Here is a 12,259-nt window from a genome sequence, read left to right on the forward strand (position 1 = left end):
GGTTGCGCACATGGTGAGCAGCGCACTACCCAGGTGAGCTCTCCAGCCCCTGACTATCTCACTGGCCCGAGAGGGCTGTGGAGAGAGCTGAGTAGAACACAGGGCGGCTTCCATCCATGAGGTCCATGTTGGAATCTCAGCACCGACACGTCTCTTTTCTCACATAAATAAGCAAAGATTTTAAAGAAAACACTTTTGTTTCCTTACTCCATAACTGATATGTAAAACATGGTTCCGTATTGAGGCATATATGCATTTTAGACACAAAGGTCTGTCCTGTGGTCTAAGTAATGATTTTATTTATTTATTTGCATTATTTTAGACAAGGACAGAGAGGCAAAGAGAGTGAAAGAGACCACAAAGCACTGAAGCTTCCTTCAATGTAGTGACGGCTGGGCTTGAACCTGAGTTGGGACAGAGCAGTGCACCATCCAAATGAACTATTTTGCTGGCCTTAAAGAAAGATGTTAAATGTTAGCAGCACAAAATGGACATTGTTCCGAATAACAGATGCTTCCCAGGCTGTTGTGTCAAAGCATCCAGCACTACAAAATACAGTTCATTTTGTGTTGTAACAGTGGCAGACAGGGTTTTGAGTCACTTTCAGCAGATGTCCACAAGAGGGCACTAGTCACCCACAAATGGCAGCAAACCGCCCCCCACACTGGCACAGCAGGTTTGTCCAGTAGGGGCCATGCAGGAGGAACCCTTCTGAGATCCGCAGATGAGCTGTGATATCACATAAAGCCAGGATGGCGGACTAACTGCAGTGCTGGTTGGAGACAGGTAGCAAGTTGTCAGAAATTAATTACCAGTCACTGCTAGGTATTCAGTTGCCTCCTCAGGTGGTGGGAACAACGGGCAGAGGAGGTGCTGACCTGCTTGAAGATCAGGACTCAGGGGTTTGGATTTCATGGCTTATGCTTCAGCTGTGTCTCCCTCACATTTGTGTCTCCCACCCCCAACCCCCATATTGCTGCAGTAGAAGCCCCTCCACAGAGCTTTCCCCCAAATACATGACTTTTCATTCATCCCCTTCACTTTCTCCAAACTGGGCCCAGTCAGAGTGATCTCCAAATTGCTTAATAGGGTTGAACATCTCCTCTCAGCACTGGGAGTGTTTTCCTCACCTAATATTCTCATTTGAAATCCTTTGCACCTGATCTTAGGAATGACCAGGCAAGTCCAGGCAGGTGTGGTTCACTCAACTTTGCAGATGAGTCAGCTACAGTACGGCAGACTCAGTCCAGGGTCATGTGGTTCTTATTAAACACTCAGCCCTGAGCCCAAGGCTCTTTGCAACAGCAGAGCATGAGGAAGGTGCTGCTTCAAGTCCAGAGGGAAGAGTGTGTCTTCTGTTCATGCTCCCTTCTGGCCTGAACACACTTCTCCAGGTATTCCTGTAGCCTCTTAATTTCCTTCCTCACGACATGATTGCTTATGTGTATGTTTGAACTTCTCTCTGGGAGTCTCGGCTCCATGTTCTCTTCAGTGCTGGAGTATTTATTCTGTGGCCAGATTCCAGCTGTGTCTTATTGAGGGTCTGAACATGTCAACAAATGTGGTTTGCGTTTGTGTGAGGGCTAGGAGAGGAGGAATGGCATATCGGGGGGAACCAGAGTTGTTTCCAGAGTGCATGGGGACCTTTGGGGCTCTGAAGTTCTGCATCATCTCAAAAGGCAGAGATTAGACCATGTGCAGACACACTGGGGAGACAGACCCAGTAAAGGGGACATAGATAAAGGTTTGGAAGGTGAAGAGGATGTCCTCCATGATATTAAGATCTGTTTCCATGCTCATGTGGACAAGGTGGGTACTTATCAGGGAGAAAGCAGGGGAAATTCAGCTTACTTAGGACAGCCTGGGCTCTGACTCCCTTCCGACCCTCTAAACAGTCTCCAAAAGATAGTGTACTTGGCTGTAGGCAACTCAGTGGGGGTAAACCTTCCTCACTGATAGTGTAATGTAGACAGAGGACAGAGCGATAGTGTTGATGCCAAGTTCAACTGCTGGTTTCTCTGTGTATCAATGAGCGACCATGACAAAGGTCCTTAGTATCTCTGGCATGCAGTTTCCTTGTCTGCACAAGGAAGAATGCTTCCCCTTCATGTGCTCTGTAGTCATGCCAGAGCACAGTGGGGCATTGGGAGTGGCACTGAGAAAGTGCCCAGTCTCTTCACATCTTTGGTTACTTCTGTTTATAACTTGGGAAAATTTTGGTGATACAGATGAAAAGCCACTGTCAACTAAAATCAACACATGCTGGGGTAGCATTTATAGAACACCAAGTCTGACCTTTCCCTCCAGGGTAACACTCAGAATAAGCCAGTCCTTTATGCAGGAGATGGCAGGTCTCTCCAGACACAGGGAATCTGCTCACATCTTGATTGAGAACTTGATTCAGAGCCTGAAAAGTACAAGCTAGTTTTTCAAGGTTAGAGAAGTTCCAGGTCATTGCATTGTGGTTTAGAACTTCACTGGTTCTAGAGTCCTGAAAAAAAAAAAAAAAAAGTTGTTGAAGTGTGGGGGGGGGGGACCAGGCCATTTACAAGCAATTTCACTTGGTGATTCAATCATGACATTGGAAGAGGCTTTCTGTAAACAAGCTAAGTTTTCAGGTGTGGTCTTTGCTGCCCAGTGCCAGGCTATGCCCTAGAGGAGATCAGTTGTGAGAGACCAGAACTCTGCTCTCTGCTCTTCCTGTCTCCTGCCACCAGAAGCCAGAGCTGAGCAGGGCTCTGATCTCCTTCCTTCCCCCCACCATTTTTTCATCAAAATAAATAAATAAAATTTAAAAATAAATAAATATAATAAAAAGATTTTAGAATGTTTCAAAAAGAAAGAACAATTAAAGACAAACACTATTATTATTATTCACTCCTTTCTAACTTACAGCTTTTTTTTAGGAGGAATTTTGGTATTTTATTTTTTTACATTTATGGAAATACTTGATAACGGAGCAGCAGTCAGGTACATGGAACATTTCAGACTTTCACTATTTGTATTTAATCTTCATAAGATTTAGTAAGAACAGTATTATTGTCCCTTCTATGAATGAAAAAGCAAGGTTTATTAAAGAAAAAAATCTATTTATTTATTGAGGTAATGTTAGTTTACAAGCCTGTATAAGTTTTAGCAGTGCAACTTCACTTTGTCTTCGGCCTGTGTGTTAACATACAAGTCCAGCACCAAAGTGCCAACATCCTTTTCCCACTGCCCATTTCACCCTACCCCCTACCCTTTCTCTATTTTATTTTGGAAAGGACAGACTCTGTGCCTACTTCAAACATGATGGAAGAACTGACATCTCAGCCCACCTGACACTGAAAACTCTAACCTTTTAACTTTATTTTGCAGTGTTTCATTTTAAAAGGAATGTCTTTCTTCTTTCTTTCTTTCTCTTGTTCCTCTTTCTTTTTTTTTCTTTCATTCTTTCTACTTTTTAAAGTCTCTTTCCAAACATCCAATATCTTTCTCATATTTGTTTTTCTCCCAAATCATGGAAATCCACTCCTGCAATCTGATGATAATCCCAGAAAGTGAAAGCTACTAGGAATTTGCATTAAACCTCCTCAGAGCAGCTCAGTGGCTAATCCTCAAATAATCCTCCACCATTGCAGCTGGAACACTGTCTGAGCATCTGGGGGGTGGGGGTGGTGTCACATGTAACTCCTTTCCACTCACTGATACACACCAATCTCCAGTGGCTTTTACTCCATTCCCTGAGCCTCTAAGGGATCCTTTAATGTGATCACATTGTTATTTTTTTTTTATTTATAAAAAGGAAACACTGACAAAACCATAGGATAAGACGGGTACAACTCTACACAATTCCCACCACCAGAGCTCCGTATCCCATCACCTCCCTTGATAGCTTTCCTATTCTTTATGCCTCTGGGAGTATGGACCCAAGGTCATTGTGGGATGCAGAAGGTGGAAGGTCTGGCTTCTGTAATTGCTTTCTCACTGAACCTGGGCATTGACAGGTTGATCCATACTCCCAGCCTGCCTCTCTTTCCCTAGTGGGACAGTGTTCTGGGGAATCAGAGCTCCAGTACACATTAGTGGGGTTGTCTGTCCAGGGAAGTCTGGTTGGCATCATGCTAGCATTTGGAACATGGTGGCTGAAAAGAGAGTTAACATATAAAACCAAGCAAATTGTTGACTAATCATGAACCTAAAGGCTGGAATGGTGCAGATGAAGAGTTGGGGTGGGGGGGAGGTCTCTGTTTTGTAGACAGTTAGTAGGCTTATTTTAGTTATATTCCAAAGGGCCTGTGGCTATACTAGTTTTTTGTTTATTTTTGTTTTTGTTTCCCTGAGCCTGAAATCTGATATGCAGGTGGATCCAAGTTATTGTCTGGGGAGATGATATCATGGCTGGAAAAAAGGACCAGAAAGCTGGATCAGGGAAGAGAGTAGCTCCCTAATGTGGGGAAGGTGTATAAATATTGTTGACTGTAAACCCCATCGATTTGATGGGATCTGGGGCCCATATTCAGCTTAGGAGCCTATGTGACCTCTGCATGCCTGTAGATCTGAGCTCATATTCTGTGGTCATGAGTAGGAATGTTCCAAGCTGCCCCAATATCGGGATCCATCTTCCTCAGGTGTAGCATAGAGTATGTTGTCCAGCCTCCCTTCAAAGGATGGAACATTCTCTGCCATTCTCGCCCAGCCCCTTGGCCACCCTGGAACCCCATTCCCTGCACTAGAGGATTTTCAGCTGGAGGTGGCCTGCGGTGTGGTTCTCAACACAGTCCAAGATTTGATCACCTGTGACAACCCCACACCCCCAGAACATGTGTGTAGCAGCTCTGAATTCAGAGCACCGGGATCCAGCTGCTTACCAAGCACCGTCCCCATACCGACAGGCCCAGCACCAGATATGCCAAGAACACCACTGTGTTAAATGCTTTAAAGATATATTTTGGGGGAGACTATTTTCTAGACATAGTGGAATACACTGGAAATCTTTAGGGAATTAATACATTGAAAACAGGTTTTTTTAAAGGGAAGAATTAGTATATTTATTATGTTCTGTTTTTCTAAGTAACCTGTGCAGAAGGGAAGCACAGCTCGCTCTCTCAGCTCTCTCTCCCACCCTGGCCACGATGTTGGGCAGAGGCAGTGAGCCCTGGCCACTGGACAGGTAGGTCCTGAGTACAGAACTCACACATCCCAGGGCATCTGACATTTCAGCCCAGGAACCTGGGTCTGCAGTTACTGGGTGCAGAGAGAACAGTATGGATGCCAGCTGGGTGTGGGGGGCCCTGCCTTCACCTGCCCCCAAATGAGAGCCCCAGGAATGAGGGTGTGAATTCACACAGCCAGAGCTGGTGGCTGTGGAGGACTGAGGCCACTGCAGGACCCTCAAAAACAGTCTGCAGGTGACTGGGCAGCCTAGACCCAAGCCCCGGAAGCCCCACTAGGCTGCCACATGCACACCCTCCCTCTCTCGTTCTGTTTCTCTTTCATCCATTCCCCCCCCACCCCCCATCAGCCCGGGTCCTGTAGCTTCTGCAGGGATCCCATCCTTGTCCCTTTGGGGACTGACTTTACCCGTGCCCCAGTAAAAAGAGAAAATGGTCCTCACCTCACACAGGGCCCAAGTCATCTCTCTGAGCCTTGTTCCTCACCACCTGACTCACACGGTCTAGTGTTTTACCTGAGGCTGTGATCCTGGACTTCCCAAAGGAGACAACCCTTCTAGGGACCTCATGACCTCCTCAGTAAAACCCCTGAGTGCCCTGATGGAACTCAAGGCCATATCCCCCATTCCCAGTGCCCATGGAGCTCCCTTCAAGGCTATCCAGCAGCTCTGGACTACAGGAATCAAAGTCAGGAGTCCGGGGAGCCCGTGCATGTGCCATGGGCTCCATCCCACCCTTATCGAGTCTCTTAGGTTGAACCCAGATGGCTCTCCTGTCAGGGCGCGTCTAGCTATGGGAGGCTGCACCTGGTCTGGATGGTCTCGGCTCTGGTGTGGGGACCAGGAGTGCCTTTCTGGAGGCCACGGACTTTTGCTCTCAGCAAGTCCAGCAGCCCCCCAAGCCACTGTCCTCAGGGGAAAGACACGTGACAGGGAGAACCAGCACCCAGTATGGCTGTCTCAGTAGCCTAACCCTCCCCACCTCCACCCTCCAAGCCTTGCCCCCACCCCAGGGAGACCGAGATCCCCCACTTGAGAGGAGTAGATGCCCCAGGGACTGCCGTGGCCACCGTGAGATAAGCCCTGTGCTGAGGCAGGGTGTGTGGGGGGGGGTGGGCCACAGCCTGACAGCTCTTCAGAGGATACACTAGAGAAACTGCACCCTGCCTCACGGAAGTGGCTTTCCCCAGCACCCTCCTGCCCCTCCACGCCACCCACCCTCTCTGCCTCTGGGTAGCCAGGTAGAAAACCCCCTCCCCAGATGGAAGCAAGTGTCCTGGGACTGAGGGTCCCAGCAGAGAAGAGCCTCCCAGTGTACATGCAAGGGCAAGGGACAGGGAGACAGCAAAGACACCAAGGAGACCCCACCCCAGCTTCTAAGAGGCCCAGGTGAGATGGGCAGCAGCCCTCGTGGGAACCTTGGCCCTGGAGAGTCATGAGGCCGTCTTCTCTGCAGGTACATGGTTGAGGGTTGGAGCAGGAAATCTATTTTTTGTACCATTATGTTCTGTAGCTTTGCTGTGGCACCACTGTAGTTGAAATAAAGTGCTTGTACCGAGAAAAAAAAAAATTAGAGCTTCCAAAATAAATAAATACAGATAGTGAATAGACAGTCATTTCACATTTGAGACTCAAGGACTTTGCTTTAGACCATCAATTCAGGACATTAAAGCTTGTCCTGAATTAAAACAAAGCAGTTCTTCTCTCTCCCCCTGGGCCCTGGTGATTGCTAAGGAATAGCTGATTCAGGGTCCTGATCCATTAAGTCAATGTCACAGCCTAATTCTTATCACTGAGGAGAGACCAGACAGTCCCCAGCTCCCACTCAATACCTCCAGCCTCTCCCTCTTTCTCTCTCCCCTTCTCCCTCTCTGCTCCCTCCCCCTCTCTTTTTTCCAGCTTTATGAGTCCAGACATGATATGTTTTTGTGACTTCAAATCAGACAACACAGAGTCTTCTTCATAGCTGATTAATATTTCATTTAACCAAGGACTGGTTGTGTTGTGGAGGGACTGGCCCTGGGTCCAAGAGGGGGTCTTGGAGCCAGTTCTCTACTGGGAGGCATTTTGTTTGCTCACAGATGTTGCTTTAGAAGACTCACAGGTGACCCTGATTAGGTGTGCAACGTGTAAACTTTCATTTCAAAGAAGGTAGAAGATGTGCAGAAACAGAATGAAATACAGTATATTTGGGGTGACAGTTATTGAAGGACCATGAAGAGAAATGACCCCTCCATGTGTTCCCCCTCTCTTATATTCCTAATTCTAAACCCACCTAGAGCCAACTTCCCATTGGTCCACTGAGATTATGTCTTTTTGGGGGGGGGGCGGAACTTCTCTCCTCCAGGTGTGGTGACCTTTGGTGCTTCCCATTGTGCTCTTGAAAACCCATCCTACTATTTCCTCAGTGCTACCTTAAAGTTATTCCCCATGCACAGGAGAGGCAAGTGACAAAAACAAAAATAAAATGACTGTAGACTCAAATAGTCCAGGCTCACTGGAGATCCTCGCCCTCAGAGCTCCACCTAACAGGTGCTTATACAGTTCATCAGGACCTCCCTCTCCCCACAGCAAGCCTTCTTTGCTCCATACTTGGGGAATCAGTGGTTGTGGGGATGATGGGCAACGTGACACCTTTCTGGAATGCAGTTTGCAGCTCTCCTTTGGGTATGACAGACCTTAGAGACAGCCAGGCTGGACACAACATTTTCAGGGCATTAACAGAGAGCCAGGTAGCTGGCAGGGAAACGAAGAGAGAGACAGCGTTTGCTCTTTAGCTCTGTTGTGTGAGAGTTGCCAGCTTAGCACTTCCTGACCCCACCCCACCCCGCCCTGTTCTCTTTCCAAAATGGAATGCCACGTCCTCATCACTCTGTTGTTTGAACTATGGATTAAATGCAATGATACATGAACACATGAACACGTTAAGCACTTGGATGTGACCCAGAGTGTTTTGGTTAAAACTCCCAGGGTGGGAGTCGGACTGTAGCGCAGCGGGTTAAGTGCAGGTGGCACAAAGCACAAGGACCGGCATAAGGATCCCGGTTCGAACCCCGGCTCCCCACCTGCAGGGGAGTCGCTTCACAGGCGGTGAAGCAGGTCTGTAGGTGTCTATCTTTCTCTCCTCCTCTCTGTCTTCCCCTCCTCTCTCCATTTCTCTCTGTCCTATCCAACAACGACAACAACAATAATAACTACAACAATAAAACAACAAGGGCAACAAAAGGGAATAAATAAATAAAATAAATATTTTTAAAAAAAGAAAAATAAATAAAAATAAAACTCCCAGGGTGAGGAGTTTGTTTTTCAGATCTTTGTATTGGGGGAATAATGGTTCATGGTGCAGTTGCTGACAGATGGGCATAGTTTCACATCTCCCCATGGTAAGTTTCTGCACACAAACCTTCCCCCTGACTTAGTTCCTTCTGCACCATTGTTCCCAGCACCCTCTCCCAAAGTCCCTTGTGGGGTCAGAGCTTAAACCTAGGGCATCGTGTACAGTAAGGCATGTGCTTTCCCTGCTGAGCTATCTCCAGGGTTGTGTGAATCTGTGGACGAGGGGAAAACTCTGTGTGTGATGCAGTCTTGCTTGCTTGCTTGCATCTGGATGCCCCTAGTTCATTTGGAGAAAAGATATATTGCCCTTCACTGAATTGCTTTCATGTCTCAGTCAAAAATCAGCTGACACTGTTTATCTGGGTCTCTTTCTGGGCTCCATGTCCATTCCCACTGATCACTGTCTGTTCTTTTATAAACAGGCATTGTCACATCACTTTAGCTTTCTAACCAGTCTTGAAGTCATGGTGTGATTCTGGACATTTGGTCCCTTTTCAGCTTTATGCTGGTTATTCTAGTAAACATTAGAATCAGCATATCTATATCTACAAACTGTTTGCATAAATATGCAAACTACTGGGCTTCTAAGAAGAATTGGCATGTGACTAAATAGTAGCCACTTAAGGAAGGATATACTTTATTGAATTTCTTTGACTTTAATATGTCGAGGGGGTAGATAGCATAACGGTTATGCAAACAGACTCTCTCTCATGCCTGAGGCTCCAAAGTCCCAGGTTCAATGCCTGCACCACCATAAGCCAGAGCTGAACAGTGCTTTGGTTAAATAAATACATAAATAAAAACATGAGTCTCTCCCCAATCTGTGCCATGTGACCCCAGAGATGGTTCCCTTCTTTTGACATAATAATACTGATGTTTACTAAGGAGAAGGAGACAGTATCTTTCTCTGGGTTTGGGATAAGTTGTTTATTATGATCCAAGCCTAGACTAGAAGTCTCTTTCTCTACTTTGTGTCTGTAAATAAATCTGGGCCACAACTACACAGGATACAGCAAAACTACTTTCAGATAACTTTGTATCAGTAGTTAGTATAACAGCTCAGAGAAGCACAATGCAGGTATCCTTGGGTTTGAATGATTTCAGTAGTTCATGGTAGATGACTAGGTCTTTATTCAGCTTATCCTCAAAGCTTAATCATCTAGAAACAGGCTGAGAGTATGGATCGACCTGCCAGTACCCATGTCCAACAGAGAAGCAATTACAGAAACCAGATCATCCACCTTCTGCACCCCATAATGATCTTGGGTCCATACTCCCAGAGGGATAAGGAATAGGGAAACTTCCAATGGAGGGGATGGGATACAGAACTCTGGTGGTGGGAATTGTGTGCAATTGTACCCCTCTTATCCTACAGTCTTCTTGATCATTATTAAATCAATTTTAAAAAGTTAATTATGTGGTCCAGGAGGTGGTGCAGTGATAAAGCTTTGGACTCTCAAGCATGAGGTCTCAAGTTCGATCCCTGGCAGCACATGTGCCAGAGTGATATCTGGTTCTTTCTCTCTCTCCTCTTATCTTTTCTCATACATAAATAAAATCTTTAAAAAAAAAAAAAGTTAATCATCAGGGGGGCTGGGCAGTAGCACAGCGGGTTAAGCACACATGGCACAAAGTGCAAGACCCAGCAAAGGAGGAGAGGAAGACAGAGGGGGAAAGACACCTACAGACCTGCTTCACTGCCTGTAATGACCTTCTGCAGATGAGGAGCCAGGGGCAGGAACTGAGATCCTAATACTAGTTTGTGGGCTTTGCGCCACTGCCCGGCTCCCTCATTAAAATATTTTAAAAAGAGAAAACCACTCCTTAAAAGCAAGGTGGTGATTGTTTGTGTTTACTAGGTTACAAATAACTCATGCTAAATTTTTTTAATTTTTTTTTTGCTATCTTTACCCTCATGCTGCTTATATTATTTTGAAGTTATGTGGCATCTTTCTTCACAAAAGAAAACAGGCGAGTCCTGTTTGCTAACACAAGGTGTTAGTGTAACTTCCCAGTACTTTAATGTGTGTGTGTTTGCATTTACCTGCCATGGCTTCACGTTATTCCACTCCTTTTTGTGAACTCTTTCTCTTTTTATCATTTTTAAAATACTGATTTGTTGATGGATGCAGGGAAGATAGAGAAAACCAGAACATCACTATGACACATGCAGTGCTGGAGACCTCAGTCGGTGCCTTATGCTTGAGACTCTAAAGTCACCTCCCCAATCCCACTTTTTTTCTTTTAAGATAAAGAAAGAAACGTAACCCCTGAGACTCTGACCTCACATGGGAAACTGACTTGCGGCACATGGTTCTTTCTTCCCTCCATTTGAGCGTACTGGACTGGCATATAACACTAGCTCCGTTTCACAGTTTCTGCAACAAAGCATCTCTCTCCTTTAATATGTAAGCTGGGCGATATAAACACACATCAAGGCAGTTTACATGGTAGTCTACTGGCAGCAAAGGTTTAAGATGCTCTCACTCCTTGATTTTCTTTTCTCCTGAAACCTCCCATCCTGCCCCGCAGTAACTTCAAAGTCAGAGTGAAGCGTCCGTGCCGGGAGCTGGAGTGTCACATGGGGCGTGTGCACGACGGCCCCTCTGCGCCCCCTCCTGGCAGCTGGGTGCTCTGTGGGCGCAGTCCCACCACGAGGGGGCGCTGCTCTGTCTGGGCCGCCTTACCTTTTTGTTTATTTATTTATGCCACCAGGGTTCTCACTGGGGATTGGTGACTACATGACTGTACACCTGCTACCCTCTTTTCCTTTTCCTCTCTTTTTTATTATTATTATTATTTTATTTAAGAAAGGATTAATTAACAAAACCATAGGGTAGGAGGGGTACAACTCCACACAATTCCCCCCGCTCAATCTCCATATACCACACCCTCCCCCGATAGCTTCCCCATTCTCTAGCCCTCTGGGAGCATGGACCCAGGGTCATTGAGGGTTGCAGAAGGTAGAAGGTCTGGCTTCTGTAATTGCTTCCCCGCTGAACATGGGCGTTGACTGGTCGGTCCATACTCCCAGTCTGCCTCTCTTTCCCTAGTAGGGTGGGTCTCTGGGGAAGCTGAGCTCCAGGACATATTGGTGGGGTCTTCAATCCAGGGAAGTCTGGCCGGTATCCTGATGACACCTGGAACCTGGTGACTGAAAAGAGAGTTAACATACAAAGCCAAACAAATTGTTGAGCAATCATGGACCCAAAGCTTGAAAAAGTGGAGAGGAAGTGTTAGGGAGGTACTCACTGCAAACTCTAGTGTACTTCTGCTTTCTTACTTTGGTGCCATACTCCAAACTCAGTCAATTTCTGCTTTGCATTTCTACTTCTTCTTCTTTTTTTTTTACATGCATAACATTCCCCAGATTCCCATTTAACAATACAACCCCCACTATTTCATTCATCATTTTTCATGGACCTGTATTCTCCCCACCCACCCACCCACCCCAGAGTCTTTTACTTTGGTGTAATACTCCAATTCCATTTCAGGTTCGACTTGTGTTTTCTTTTCTAATCTTGTTTTTCAACTTCGGCCTGAGAGTGAGATCATCCTGAATTCATCCTTCTGTTTCTGACTTATTTCACTCAACATGATTTTTTCAAGGTCCATCCAAGATCGGCTGAAAACGGTGAAGTCACCATTTTTTACAGCTGAGTAGTATTCCTTTGTGTATATATACCACAACTTGCTCAGCCACTCATCTGTTGTTGGACACGTGGGTTGCTTCCAGGTTTTGGCTATTACAAATTGTGCTGCCAAGAACAT

General features: G+C 46.1%; 1 long non-coding RNA gene across 1 annotated transcript; it reads right to left on the reverse strand.

Moving 5' to 3' along the window:
* Positions 1–277: 277 nt before the first annotated feature.
* Positions 278–2,752, reverse strand: LOC132539757 (uncharacterized). Its single transcript, XR_009551057.1, has 2 exons — positions 2,296–2,752; positions 278–453 (listed from the first exon to the last, which is right to left on the reverse strand). It is a non-coding gene; the product is annotated as an uncharacterized LOC132539757 (long non-coding RNA).
* Positions 2,753–12,259: the final 9,507 nt, after the last annotated feature.

The sequence above is a fragment of the Erinaceus europaeus genome, chromosome 8, assembly GCF_950295315.1.
Source record: "Erinaceus europaeus chromosome 8, mEriEur2.1, whole genome shotgun sequence".
NCBI lineage: Eukaryota > Metazoa > Chordata > Mammalia > Eulipotyphla > Erinaceidae > Erinaceus > Erinaceus europaeus.